We start from the raw sequence: 12,722 nt of genomic DNA, 5'->3' as shown, positions 1-12,722 counted from the left end.
GTGAGAAGTGCATGGGCTTGGACACCCACCTTAGGCTGAAATCCGCCGTCCCACTGCCCCCTCTCTTAAACGGGCCGCGAAGCTACGAGGACCAATAGGGAGAGTTTGGCCGCGCCTCTCAGCTCAGGTGCGCGTACAGCCAGGATCTCCTAGCCAAGGGCTCTTGGAGCTACTCGCGGGTTGAAAGACCTTACCCCTCCCAGAGCGCTTTCCCGGATTTGGTGGGTTCTGGTTGCCCGGGAGAAAAGGGGCGGAGATTCCTGTCCCCATTTCACAGATGAGGAAACTGATCCGAAAAAGGACATTTTGCGTCCCACGACTGCACCAGTCCAAGCCCTGAGTCCTGAGGCTAAGGCACTCATATTGTGGTGTCCTGGGACTGTGGCCTGTAAACTCCGAGCCTGAAACGATGCCTGGCATAGAGCATCGCTCAACAGACACTGGGTGAAAGAGAGAACAGAAGCCCAATGGGTACAGCTTTGGGCCCGCATATCCTCACCCTCAGTGTCCCTTCCATCTGCCCAGTTTGGGCATATACTACTATGGCTGTGGATGTCTTCATCTGGCCATTTTAGGGACCCATAGAGTAAACACTGGGCTAATATAATCCCAAACTGCAGATAATCCCAAAATGGAAAGTTTCTGCAATTCTGTGGAAATCGTGGGGGTGGGTTTGTATTTCCTCTGCCAGGAAGAGAAAACACAGCCCCCCAGACGGAGACCATGGGGTGGGGGTTAGAGCAGAGCGGTTGGGGAAGTCTGCCTAGAGTTAAATGTTGCTGCCCTAGATCGATTGGGGCCCAGATAACAGGGAGTTAACTGTAGCGACTGGGGTGCCTCCAGCCTCTTGTGCGGCCTCGGCTTTGGTGGGAGAAGCGAAACCAGCTCCCACGTTGCTGCTTCCTCTCTTCTACATATGCAGTCAGCTTGTCTCTGAGGCAGGCCCTGGCCTTGAGGTGAGTCTCTGGCTAGCAGCCCTGCTGCCCACCCGCCAAGCCTTCTAAATTTGGCCTTGGGACCTTGACCCAGCCAGGGGGTAGGGGAATGAGGGAGGTGTTAAAGGGCAGAGTTCATCTGGAATGTGTTGCCTCTCTACCCCTCTTGCTGACCTCCCAGGCCACAGGGCATGACCCCTCCCCAGACATCGTGGACACCCCCGCCCTTCCTTCTACAGATGCTGAGAGTGTCCTCCCTTAACTACAGAGGGTGCCAAAAAATGTATACACATTTTAAGAAAGAAAAAAACAGTATTAAAATTGTAATACTCAATATATACCGATAACAAAAGATGGATACAAGTCATGTGTATACATTTTTTGGCACCCCTATATGTGCAAGGGATGGTTCCCTAGGGGAGGTGTTCAGCCTCTCCTCTCCTCTCTTCTCACCTCCCCAGCACCTTTCCTCAAAGCCAAACCAAACAAACACACAATGTGAGTGAAAGCAAAATACTTACTCTGGGAACAGTTTTCAGATAAGTGAACACCTCTAGGTTATCACCTCTAAATGGCTTAAAGACAGACATTCTAGGCCTCACCTGAGTGTCAGGTACTGTGTTGGCACTGACTATACAAGGAAAAAAGAGGGAGGATCCCAGGTCTACAGGTTCCAGGATCTCCGAACACTTAGCCCACCTCCATTTACCTTTTCTGGGGAAGCTGAGGCACAGACAGTGAGGCGACACCTGTTATCCAGGAGTTAGCAGGCCACAGAGGACTAGGACACAATAAATGAAGCTCAATCCTACAGGGTTCCTGAAGGCTAGGGTCGGTGCAGAATCAGGTCTGTACACCTGAAAGATGAAGCTGGTGTCCACAGGGGTGGGTGGGTAGTAGCGCCAGCTTAGAGAATTACTGTTAATTGCCCACTTTTTTTGGGAGACCTCTGGCCCCCAACTCAGATGAGCAAAACCAAGGGGGTACAGGCTGTAATGGAGATGAGTCAGGTGATCCCAATGGTGACTTCCTTAGGGAAGGGGTGCTGGTGTACACCGGGCCCAGTTTAACAGGCAGATGTAGGAGTCTTCCCCTTCTCCTGGAAATTAAGAACTGGAGAGAGACCCAGACCCTCCCCCAACCAACCCAGGTAGGAACCAGAGGGGAGAGGGGCAGAACTGTCCACATGGAAAACGCAACATGAACAGGAAATGTCATGTGCAAACCATCCACATGGAACTAACTGTCCACCATAACAAAAGAGACAAGTGGTGAACACCCAGGAAGGATTGGGTGTGAGGTTTGGCCTTGGGGGAGAACATGCCCACCCCAGCCCCTTCCCACAAGAAGTGAAGCCACCCTTGTTCACTATCCCCTCCTTTCTCCCTGCCTCCAATGAGGAATATGTTTTACATTGTTAATCAATTAGCTTAGATTCAAGAAGCAAGTTCCTTAAATCTCCAATACCTTTGGGGGAAACAGGGGTCCCTGTCTTTTGCGTAGGATTGTGTCAGTCCAGCACCCTGGATCCAGCTCTCCTAGGTCCTGGTTATAATATCCATGGCTGGCATTTATGAAGTCCTTACCCTAGCCAGGGCAAGGTGCTAAACAGCTAAGGTACCTTATCTCATTTAATCCTTACGTCAGCGCCAGTAGTAGCATCATCCCCATTTTTCAGATGAGGAAACTGAAGTGAGGTTGGCACCAAAGTTGTTCTAACCCTTGAGATTTGCTGTTCTAGGAAGTTTTCTCACATACACATCTACCCTGGGGTTCACCTGCTTCGCGTCCTGTAGTGATTCCTCAGAGACCATGGGGTTCAGCCCCAGCCCTTTCCCCAGCTTGGCCTGATTTCCCTAACCAGCCTTATTATGCCTTCCTGCAGTCAATCCCTGGGCCCTGCAACACCACCCAATACTCACGGTTCCCTCAGACACCCCCAAACTCCCCTTCAAATTTCCATGGCTTTGCATGTTCTCTCTGTCCAGAAGAGCCTTGATCAAGCTCACCTCATGAACTCCTCACTGAAGACCAAGAGCATGTGTCACCTCCACCAAGTACCTTCTTTGACTTACACTCCCAGCCTCAGTTTGGCCCATATCTACAGGGCCCCCGTTAGCCTGTGTGCAAACTGGAGAAAATGACCCCCCCCTTTTGGCAGATATAGGTAGCCCCTTTTTGGCCGCAGGTTATGGACTGTCTTTCAGTCTTTCTAGCTCCCTGTGCCAGGTGCCTTTCTGTAGAGCATGCACTGAACAACAATGGTACTCTGTAGCCTGGTTTTGGGGCCCCTCTTCTGTTCCCTCCTATGGCCACAGTGATCACACCACACAGAAAATAGCTTTTATTTGCTCATTTGTCTCCCTGTTCCTTCACTACTATCACCCATGGAAATCCTTGGAGGGTAAAAGAGAATCTCCTACCTACCCTGGGCCTGAATCCTGGGCACTAAGTATGTACCATTAGTTAACACTGGAGCCAGCATCTTTCTGAGAGCTTACTACTATATGTCCGGCACCACATTAATTGCTCTCTGTGCATACGCTTATTTAATCCTCAGGCTCAGACACCAGCTTAAGGTTACAAAGTAGCAAAACCAGGATTTAAATCCATGCCTTGTCTGAGGGACCTGCCACGACTGCCATTTATCAGCTAATGTCAGTCATTGATTAAACATCCAATGAACTGGGAAATGGCTGCATGAAGAGGAGTTAGGGTCTCCAGTAAAAATGGCCAACCTGGAGCCTGGCCTAATGTCTACCCCTTTTGGGCCCTGGTTCCATCACTTGTATCATGGAGAATGGGAGCAAGGGCATTTGGAGCCCAGCCTCAGGGCCCAGCCTCAGGGCAGGGTGCAGGACGGTTTTCAGTGGAGTCACACTGGACTGTGACCTCAGCCAAAATCCCAGGGTAGGCCTGGGGTGCAAACATGGGCAGGGGAAGAGAGAAGCTTAACTGCCCAGACACAGGCCCAGGCCTTTGGATTCTTAGCCCTCACTACTGGGCCATTGGTCCTTGGTTCTCCCCATCCCTGCCCCCATGACTTTTGAAGGGATAAGAGAGCTGTGAAACTAGAGAGAAAAATCAGCAAGTCCAGATCTATCTCTTAGAAGGTCAAGGCCCACTCATTTCTGAGAAGTCAGTTTGGTGGCCCATGCCTCACCCTGAGCTGTATAAACGGGGGAAGGGAGGTCAGAGGGGGGACTCCAGTTCCAGAACAAAATGACTAGGTAAGGCTGGGAGGGAGCAGAGACCAGACCAACACATACACTCACAGTTCGTGTTTCACCTTGTTAAGGCAGAGCCACACACATGCCACAGACAACCAGACATAGCCCCATGTTCTGCCAGGCACAGGGAACTCAGCCTGTATGGGGCGCGGGGAAAGAGGAATGGGGAACGTTTGGGGGAGGGGGTGTCTTGTCCCTGACAATAAAACTCTTGGCTTCTCTGGGCACAATCATGGTTTATCTCTATTATGGGAGTGGGAGAGACTGTGTTCCCTGAGGCCAACGCTGTGGCTCTAGACCCCTGCCCCCTCCCCAAAGACCCCAGACCAGATCCAAGGGGAAGGGTGCTTTGGGTGTTCAGAAGCCAGCCTTGCCTGAAAGTGCCCTACCCAAGACCTGCAGGCTAGGGTGGGGAAGGATGGGGAAGGTAAAGGGGTGGGGCTCAGCCTCCCCTCACAGACTTGGCCCCAGAAGGCAGAGCAAAATAGGTGGTAAAAAAATGCCCCTCACACTGGGACTTTCAAAATGGGACTGAGCCTCTCTCCTCAGACCAGGGGACCACTCCACCAACTCCTACTGCCTTTCCCTTCAGACTCCAGAGAATGGGGAGCTCAGACAGTGCCTGGGGGTGGGCCCGGAACGAACTGCTCTTTGAACTGGCGGGACTGGTTTTGTGTCTAGCCGCCTGGGCAGTCACGGGTTGCTTGCCAGGCCTGGGAAGAGGGAGGCCTCAGGAAGGGGCCTCTCGTAAATCGTTAACTCCCAGAGCTGCTGCTGCCACCCCTGCCGGGTCCCCTTTGGCCCCACCCCCAGTCATGACTCTGGCCCTCAGAGAGCTCACCCCCAGCCCAGAAGTCAGAGGTTAGAGGTCAGAGCCAGAGGTCACAGCACCTGGGCAAGTCCCTCACCAACTATGAGTAGTGAGGTGGGGGGGAGGAAGGTACTTCTAAGTTCAGAGCTTCTCACCCTAGTTTGCCCTGCAGCCTTCCTGCTGCAGCTCTGACCAGGCCTCCTGGGGCAGCCCCAGGGCAAGTCCCAGTCCCATCAAAACTTTCTTCTCCTCAAGTAGATGATTATGCCATCCCACCCACTCAGGGGTGTCAGGTTGTCGCCAGGACTAGGTAATGAATGGGTTGAGAAAAATACTGGTCAGAATTAGGATAGGACCCTCAGCTTCCTGGTGCTGGGGTCCCTCAAGGGAAATAATAAAAGTTGCCTTTCTGGAGGCATTGTACTAAGTAAACCCATTACCTGCTTGGTAATCTGTTTAGCAACACATTCCCATTTTGCACATCAGGAAACTGAGGCTTTGAAAGGAGAGGTCACTTACCAAGGCTGACTTACCCAGGATGTGGCAGCTATACAGGAATGGGGTCAGGATTTGAACCAGTGTTGTGCTCTCAAGCTGAATCCTTGAAGGGTTAGTTCTGCCTCCTTCTCAAAGTCCTAGACTACAGGTGAGGAGACACCCTAAAGGCAGAATGGGCTGGACATTACCCTCCCCCACCTCCAGTGTAACAGCTGGGTGTGGAGGGGCCTCATATGGGGCAGGTAGGAGAGTGTATGTGGGCAGGAGATTGGCATGTCCCCCACCATCTCTCTATGAACCCCTCCTTCAGGCCACATACCCCCGGTGCTACCACAGGGGAGGCCTGGCTGCTGCTCCCCAGACTCCCAGGAAGAATTCTGCCCCAGACAAGCTAATAAGGAAGGATAGATGGTGTCACCACCCTTTTCGGTAGGGAGGCATCTCAGAAGCAAGGAGCCAGAGACCAAAAAAAAAAAAAAAAATCAACTTTTAATCGAAATTGCAGATTTAGAAAAGATTCATAAGTGAAATGATTCCCTGAGGAAATATAAAAGGTTACTTACGGCACGGCTAAATTGGGCATGCTTCAATCAGGGGCCGTTGAGAAATCATTAAGATACACAAGACGCTTTTTTAGATATATGTGAGTTCTATCAGGAGGGCTGGCCACGCCCCAGGTAGAGGGGATCTGGTCCTAAGCGGGCTTGGCTTCCTATGTCACCTTGTCCCATGTAGACCCATGGCTGGGGAAGGAGAGGAAGGTGGGGAGTAACCCTACCTGCCAGGGCCCAGGAGCCAGAATCCAGAGATTGCCACTGCCCTCAGGGGCCCAAAGGCTCTCTAGCAAGGGAGAGTGGAGTAGAAGGGATTATGGTTAGGTAGAACTTTTTTATTGTTTGAAGCAGTCTTTCCCCCTTTCCAATAGCATAATGGGGTGTGGCAGGGATAGACCTACTTCCCCTGAAAAATTAAAGAGTGGGCCCCCCTTCATTTCCCGACCCCTTTCCCTAATCCTTGGCTCAGCCTGAGGGAGCGGGTACCCTACTTGGACACAGGAGGAGGAGAATGCCCTCTCAGCCTGTGTCTGAGGGCTTTGCAGGTCATTTTGTTTGGTCCCTCTCTCCAGAGAACACTGGGGGGACGGGGTGAACCACCCAGGGGAGTCTTCAGGGGTGATCACTAGCTTTTGAGAGGACATTCTCCCTTCCCCATCGTAGCCACCTTCTTTTCTCCAGTGGCAGGCTCATCTGAGGTCTAACACTTCTCCCATGCATAAACAGCTCTTTATGCCCCTTGCTTTCCTATGCCTAGGGCTTTCAGGGTGAGGCTAGGACGTCAGTGAAACATGGTGGGTCTCTGCTGAATACTGATATTCCTTCCCCTTCTGTGCACTCCTGGGAGCCAGGACTCCTGGGGCCTGGGACAGGCTCAAGGCTTCACTCATCTCTGTGGCCTGGTCCCCAGTTGGTGTTAAATAAACGTTTACTGAAGAGGAGGGAAAAGATTAGGAGCTGTTGGGCAACCTGTCCCAGGTGAATGGGTATGGAAGAGAAGGGAGACAGGACAGGGACTGTAGTGGCAGTACCTGGACCCCCTTTTTTAGGCCCATCTGCCTGGATAGCCCCCTCCTCCATCAAATCATCAAGGAAGACAAGAAACTCGAGCCGGATGGTGGTGGCCACGGTGCCTTGCCTTGTGGGTGACCCGAACCCGATCCTGGCCAGGACGAGGTGCTATTTTAAACCCCAGCCCCAAGCTGTCGCCTCAGCCAGCCTGGCCCATCTCTGGTTACAAAGCCACTGCCCACCTCTCAGCCACTTCCTCCTCCCCACCCTGGGACCCCCTAGGCTAGTGCTGGGTTCAGTGTGTCTTGGGGCAACCCTGATCTCTGTGAGCACTGGTCTGTCAACTGGCACCAATGCCCCTCTCCATCCCCTCAGCCTTGCCCACTTAGGCACCCTCATTCCTCTACCCACATAGGAATCCATTGACCCGTATTCTGCTTGAAATTTCCCCATGGATGAGGGTTCTCTTCCCTGGGAATAAGGCCTCACCCTGGCCACAGAACCTGAAATGTTGGGCCCTGACTGCCGGGGGCCAGAACATGCAGTCCAGGATAGGGTGGATGCTATAGGAGGAAAGTAGGTTAGACCTAAGTAGGGACTTCCCAGCAGTGAAATTGTGCACTGGAGAACTTTTCCTCACCTCAATGCCTGCCTGCCTGCTTGGACAGAAGAGGAAAATGGTGACTCCAGAGGGAGTCTGGCTCAAGGACTTGTGGGTTGGGGGACTCAGGCATCATTTAGCCAGCCCACAGTGCCTTCCTCCCTCCCCTTCCTGGAGAGGACAGCTTGGCACTCAGGTGGCCCAGCTGTCAGCTGGCTGTGCCTGTTGGACTTGTGTCCACAATCCTTCTCCTACTCTGGGCAGTAGCCCCCACTGGCTCTGTGGCCTGGCAGCCCCACCCCCAGCTCAACACCACACAGAGGGAGAAAGCAGACACTGCCAGGACACTAAGGGAAGTAGGGAGGGTGATCATCCATGCTGGCTCCCCCATCTCAAGCTGGCTGGACAGAAGGCCACCTGAGTAACCCCCCCATGACCGCACCCGCTCCCTTGCCCCCGTGCTGTAGAGTCCAGCAGTGAGGTGTTGGCACCAAGCCTGGCGCAGCTGAGCAGAGACACCAATAGGCCTGCCATCTCAGGCAAGCATGGTTCCCTCTAACCTGGCAGTGGGGCAGAGGGTGTTTCCCACCTTCCTAGGCCTGAGAGAGCTGGGACAGGGCATTCTGGAAACCTCCCCTCCACTATTACAGAGGCTCTTTGGCATCCCTTTGGGGTCTTGGCAGCCCCTTCCAGCCCAGGGAGCTGGTCCTCAACTAGGGCTGATTTTTGTCTCCCAGGGGACATTGGGCAATGTCTGGGGACATTGTTGGTTGTCAAAACTGCTGCTACTAGCATCTAATGGGTAGAGACCAAGGATGCTGCTAAACATTCTATAATGCACAGGACAAAGAATTAAATGGCCCTAAATGTCAATAGTGCTACGGCTGAGAGACCTTGGGAAGAACTTCCCTGACTAATCTGGGAGACTGGTAGGAGGCAGGAGGAGCGCGTGGGCCAAGGCTCATCGCCCACTCCACAGGCAGAGAGGGCCCTTCTGCCATAATGCCTTCAAAGGTCCCTTGTGGCCTGAGGAATGTGGAAGGGCGCCTGCCACCTATCCACCCACCAGCCTCCAGGCTTGTTAGAAAAAGTGCCCATGATGGGGGGGCCTGCAAAAACTCATTTGCCCATGTAGGGGGACTGACATACCCCACCTACCAGGAAAGCTCTACAGAGCCCCCACCCCCAAGAGGATTCTGGGCCTATGGAAAAGCATAGGGGCTGCCCTGCCCCTCCAGACCCATTCCCACAGGGCTGGCCCAGCCTGTGGCTGGTTGGAAGCTCTGGACTCCTCATCTCCCTGCCACCTCCCATCTCTATTTAGGAGGCAGCCATGGTAGCTCTGCTTCTGTCTCTGGTTTCCTAGGGAGCTCTGCTGAAGCAGCCCAGCCTCCGTGGGTCCATCTGTCAGGGAGGCTGTTCCGCCCCATCGATTGCTGTTCCCAGGGGGCTGTGCTGCTCGAGGGACCCAATGTGGCGGCCAGATAGGAGGGAACCACACCGATGAGAGGGGGTTGGGGGCAGCTTGGCAGGCAGGCAGAGCTGAGGGGGGCTGACACTTCAGTGAAAAGAACAAAGCTAGGCAGGCATGAGAAATGCAGAGGGCCAGGGGCATCAAGGCAGGAGGGCTGGCTGGAATGACCTGTGAAACCAGCTGGCACTCTCAGGACCCAGTTTTGCCTTTGGACACACCAAATTCCCACTTGCAAAGACAACAAAAGCTGACATTTATTGAGCAGGAACATTTTGCCCAGCACTGAATTGGGGGCTTTGCACACCTCTGCTTTCATTTGAGGCTCACACCCATCCAAAGCAGGTGTTGTTATTCTCTGACAGAGAAGCCCAGAGAGGTTGCAGCACTTGTCAGCAGCCACACAGAGGAGCCGAGTTAGATTTTGAGGCAGGTCAGCCTGGCTGTGCCCCAGACCCAGACAGACAGCCAGGCTTAGGGGGAGGAGGCGTGTCTAGCCAGGCAAGAGGCCCTGCCGTGTGCCCTCCCCATGGAGCCGCCTCCTCCCCTGGGCACTGTGACATCTGCCCCGCTTCCTGGCCCCAGACAGCTGCCCAGAGCCACGTCAGCACTTCCACTGGGGAGCCTGGAAACTGGCTCTGGCCTCTGGACAGTTGGGAGACCAGGGGGGCTGCAAGTCTCGACTGGGTAGCTCTAAGAGAGGGTGACCCACTCAGCCCAGCAGGTGCTGGGTCGGGTGACCTTGGGCTGGACTTTGGAGCCTCAGTTTCCCTGCTCGCATGAGCTGGGGGGTGGCAGCTTTGGGAAGGGGCTCTGAAGAGAATGCAGCAGCATCCTGGGTGGACAGGGTGCAAACGTTCCCATTCAGCCAGAATACTTGGGGCTCCCTGTGACCCCCCCCCCCCCACTGTCCACTGGGGACAGATGGTCATTAGGCGGGGCTTATGAGGGGGAGAGTGAGGGTGGGGAGGTGTCTGTGCCCGGCCCAGGCCCGCACCCTGGCTGGCTGAGGCCAGAGATAACCGGCGCCTCCCGGAAAATCATTAGCATCTGTTTGGGCCACAGCTAAGTTGGCCTGCCGGCACCTCCACCCGCCGGAAACTGCCCGCACCCCCACCCAACACACACACAGGCGGTCCGAATAGGCACACCCCTTCCGGGGCCCAGCTCAAACTGGTGTGGCGACAACATCCACCCACCAGGAAAGGGGGGGCCTGGGTGCAGGGCCACAGGCCCGGCAAGTGGGGTCGGGCCGAGTCTTCGGGGGCGTCCTGGCGCGGTGTGGGCGCTCCGGTCCGCGCTCTGGGCGATCCAGGCCGGCTCTTGGCAGCGCCTGTGCTGGCGGCAACCCAGGGAGTGTGTGGAAATGACACCGCCAGGGCGGCGGAGATCCCCCCTCCTGACATTGGCTGGAAAGTGGAGCAGCTCGTCAGGGACAATCAATGGCGATCGATCGCTGCACGGCTCGGGCGGATGGTGCGGAGGAGGGGCGGCGGGGCGGCGGGGGCTGAGGTCAAACAACACACAGACCCGCAAAGGGGAACAGCAGCACGGAGGGGTCACATGGACATACAATCCGTACAGGGAGACACCACTATGGGCCACCGCTACCACAAAGGAGGCACACACCGCACGGAGTCACAGCACATCACAAGTCTCTACACAAGTCACGACACAAGGGGGATGGGGGCGGGTCAAACAAATGGTTCGCATGCACACACACAACAGGGTCACACGACCATACAGTTGGTCAAACTATGACACAACCAGTTCACCCCATAACAGGGCCTCATACCACCACAACTGATGACCCTACACTAGACACCCATATCACCAGGACACAAAATGAGTCATAAATTCCACTCGCTGGTCTGAACCACACAACAGTAGGGAGTTACATACTCTGGCTGCACAATAAAGTCGCATAACAAAGTCACACAACAAAGCAAAAAAGTCATACAGCCAAATTACATACATCATGACCACCATCATTTAAGGAACACTGTCAAATGGGCCTCACACTATGCAACAATATAATGGTGCCCCATGTTGGCAACACAATGGGATCAGGAGCCCAGGTATATAACAGGGCCACGCAACCACCAGTTGCACCCCAGCAACTAAGACACAGACGCAGCTGTTTCACAGTTCCCAACAGGAATGTAACGTGGCACAATAAACAAGCACTGTGGCACAGGCAAACCAGGATTGACTCACAGAGCTCTGATAAAACCAATGAACTCTGCAGGTGAGGAGCTTAGCATAGGGCCAGGCACCTCGGAAATACTCAAAACACAGAGGGTCTTGGGGTCATTATTAATATATATGAGTAAGTCATATCAATATAATGACTACCATCAATATACATCATTATAATAATCTACCATTACATACCTGGGAAACACAACTGAAGTGTCACAAATACAGCTCACACTGCTGTACTCACCACATAGTGGCCACACATTATCACTTCCCCTAAGTACAAAGCCCTATATACTCTGGGACTTTGGTGGGAAAAACACCCCCAATCTCTCACCAGGTGCATAGCTACTCACTCCGTATCTTGCCTCTCACAAAACTGTAGACCACAAAGCACCTCCCACCCAACAGTGATCCACTCAGTTACACAGGGTCCCAGAACTTCTCACATAAGCTCCTTAAGGACCATCCCTAATCAGCCGCTCTCTCCATTCCACCATTTCCCCATACATAAACTGAGGCATCAGTTCCAGAGCCCTCAGAAAAGCCCTCCCTAGTCCAAATTCAAAGCAGTAAACAGGGCTGGCCCCTGATTTGAGCCATCTCCCCCCACCCCCATTCCCAGGGGTACATGTGCACAGGAGCAGGGCCAGATGTCATTCCTGCAACACACCCTTATAGGCCACTCCTGTGGTTCCAGCCAATGGCCAGCTGGGCTGTAGCCCTGACTTCCTCCAATTAAGGCCTGACCCCCCCCACCACCACCCAGGGGCTTCTAGGGATCCCCTTGCAGCCACAGAGCTCCCCCTAAGGGATCCACCTAGAGAGATTACCAACATCCCCTAGTATTGCCTGGTTGTGTGACCTTGGCTAATTCCCCAACCTTTCTGTGCCTAGATGCCAAATCCTGCCTGCTGATCCAAGACTCCCCCACCCCGACCCCACGCACTCTAACTAGGGAGGGGGTTGTAGGACCACTAGGTCTGTGACCTAGTATAGGGGAAGCAAGGATCCTGGGCTGTGGGCAGTGTTACAATTACCCATGGATCATCCCTTACCCTCAACCTTCAGGTGGGTCTGAGAAACAGATGGGGGAGGTCTGGCCTCTCTCCACAAAACCCCTTACCTCATAGCTGGAGGCAACTCTTCCTACCACGTGTTTTAGGCTTTTATTCACCAGAAGGGGTAGCTGGACTCCCTTTTTGTCCCCCAAGAGAAGCAGAGGAACAGACAGAGCCTGGGCAAGGACACAGGCCTGCCAGGCATATCCACCCAAATGCCCACCCATTTTGAGTACACTCTCTCCGGCCTTGTCAAGCAGGTATGTGAGCAATGGGTCCCAAAAGAGCCCAGACAGCCTGCTCCAAGTGCCTGGGTGTCCCAGGAACAGGTCCTACTCAATGAAGGGCAAA

This window comes from Rhinolophus sinicus, linkage group LG10 (assembly GCF_036562045.2).
Source record: "Rhinolophus sinicus isolate RSC01 linkage group LG10, ASM3656204v1, whole genome shotgun sequence".
Lineage (NCBI taxonomy): Eukaryota > Metazoa > Chordata > Mammalia > Chiroptera > Rhinolophidae > Rhinolophus > Rhinolophus sinicus.
The sequence above is the reverse complement of the archived record's forward strand: the minus strand, read 5'-3'. Positions refer to the sequence as shown.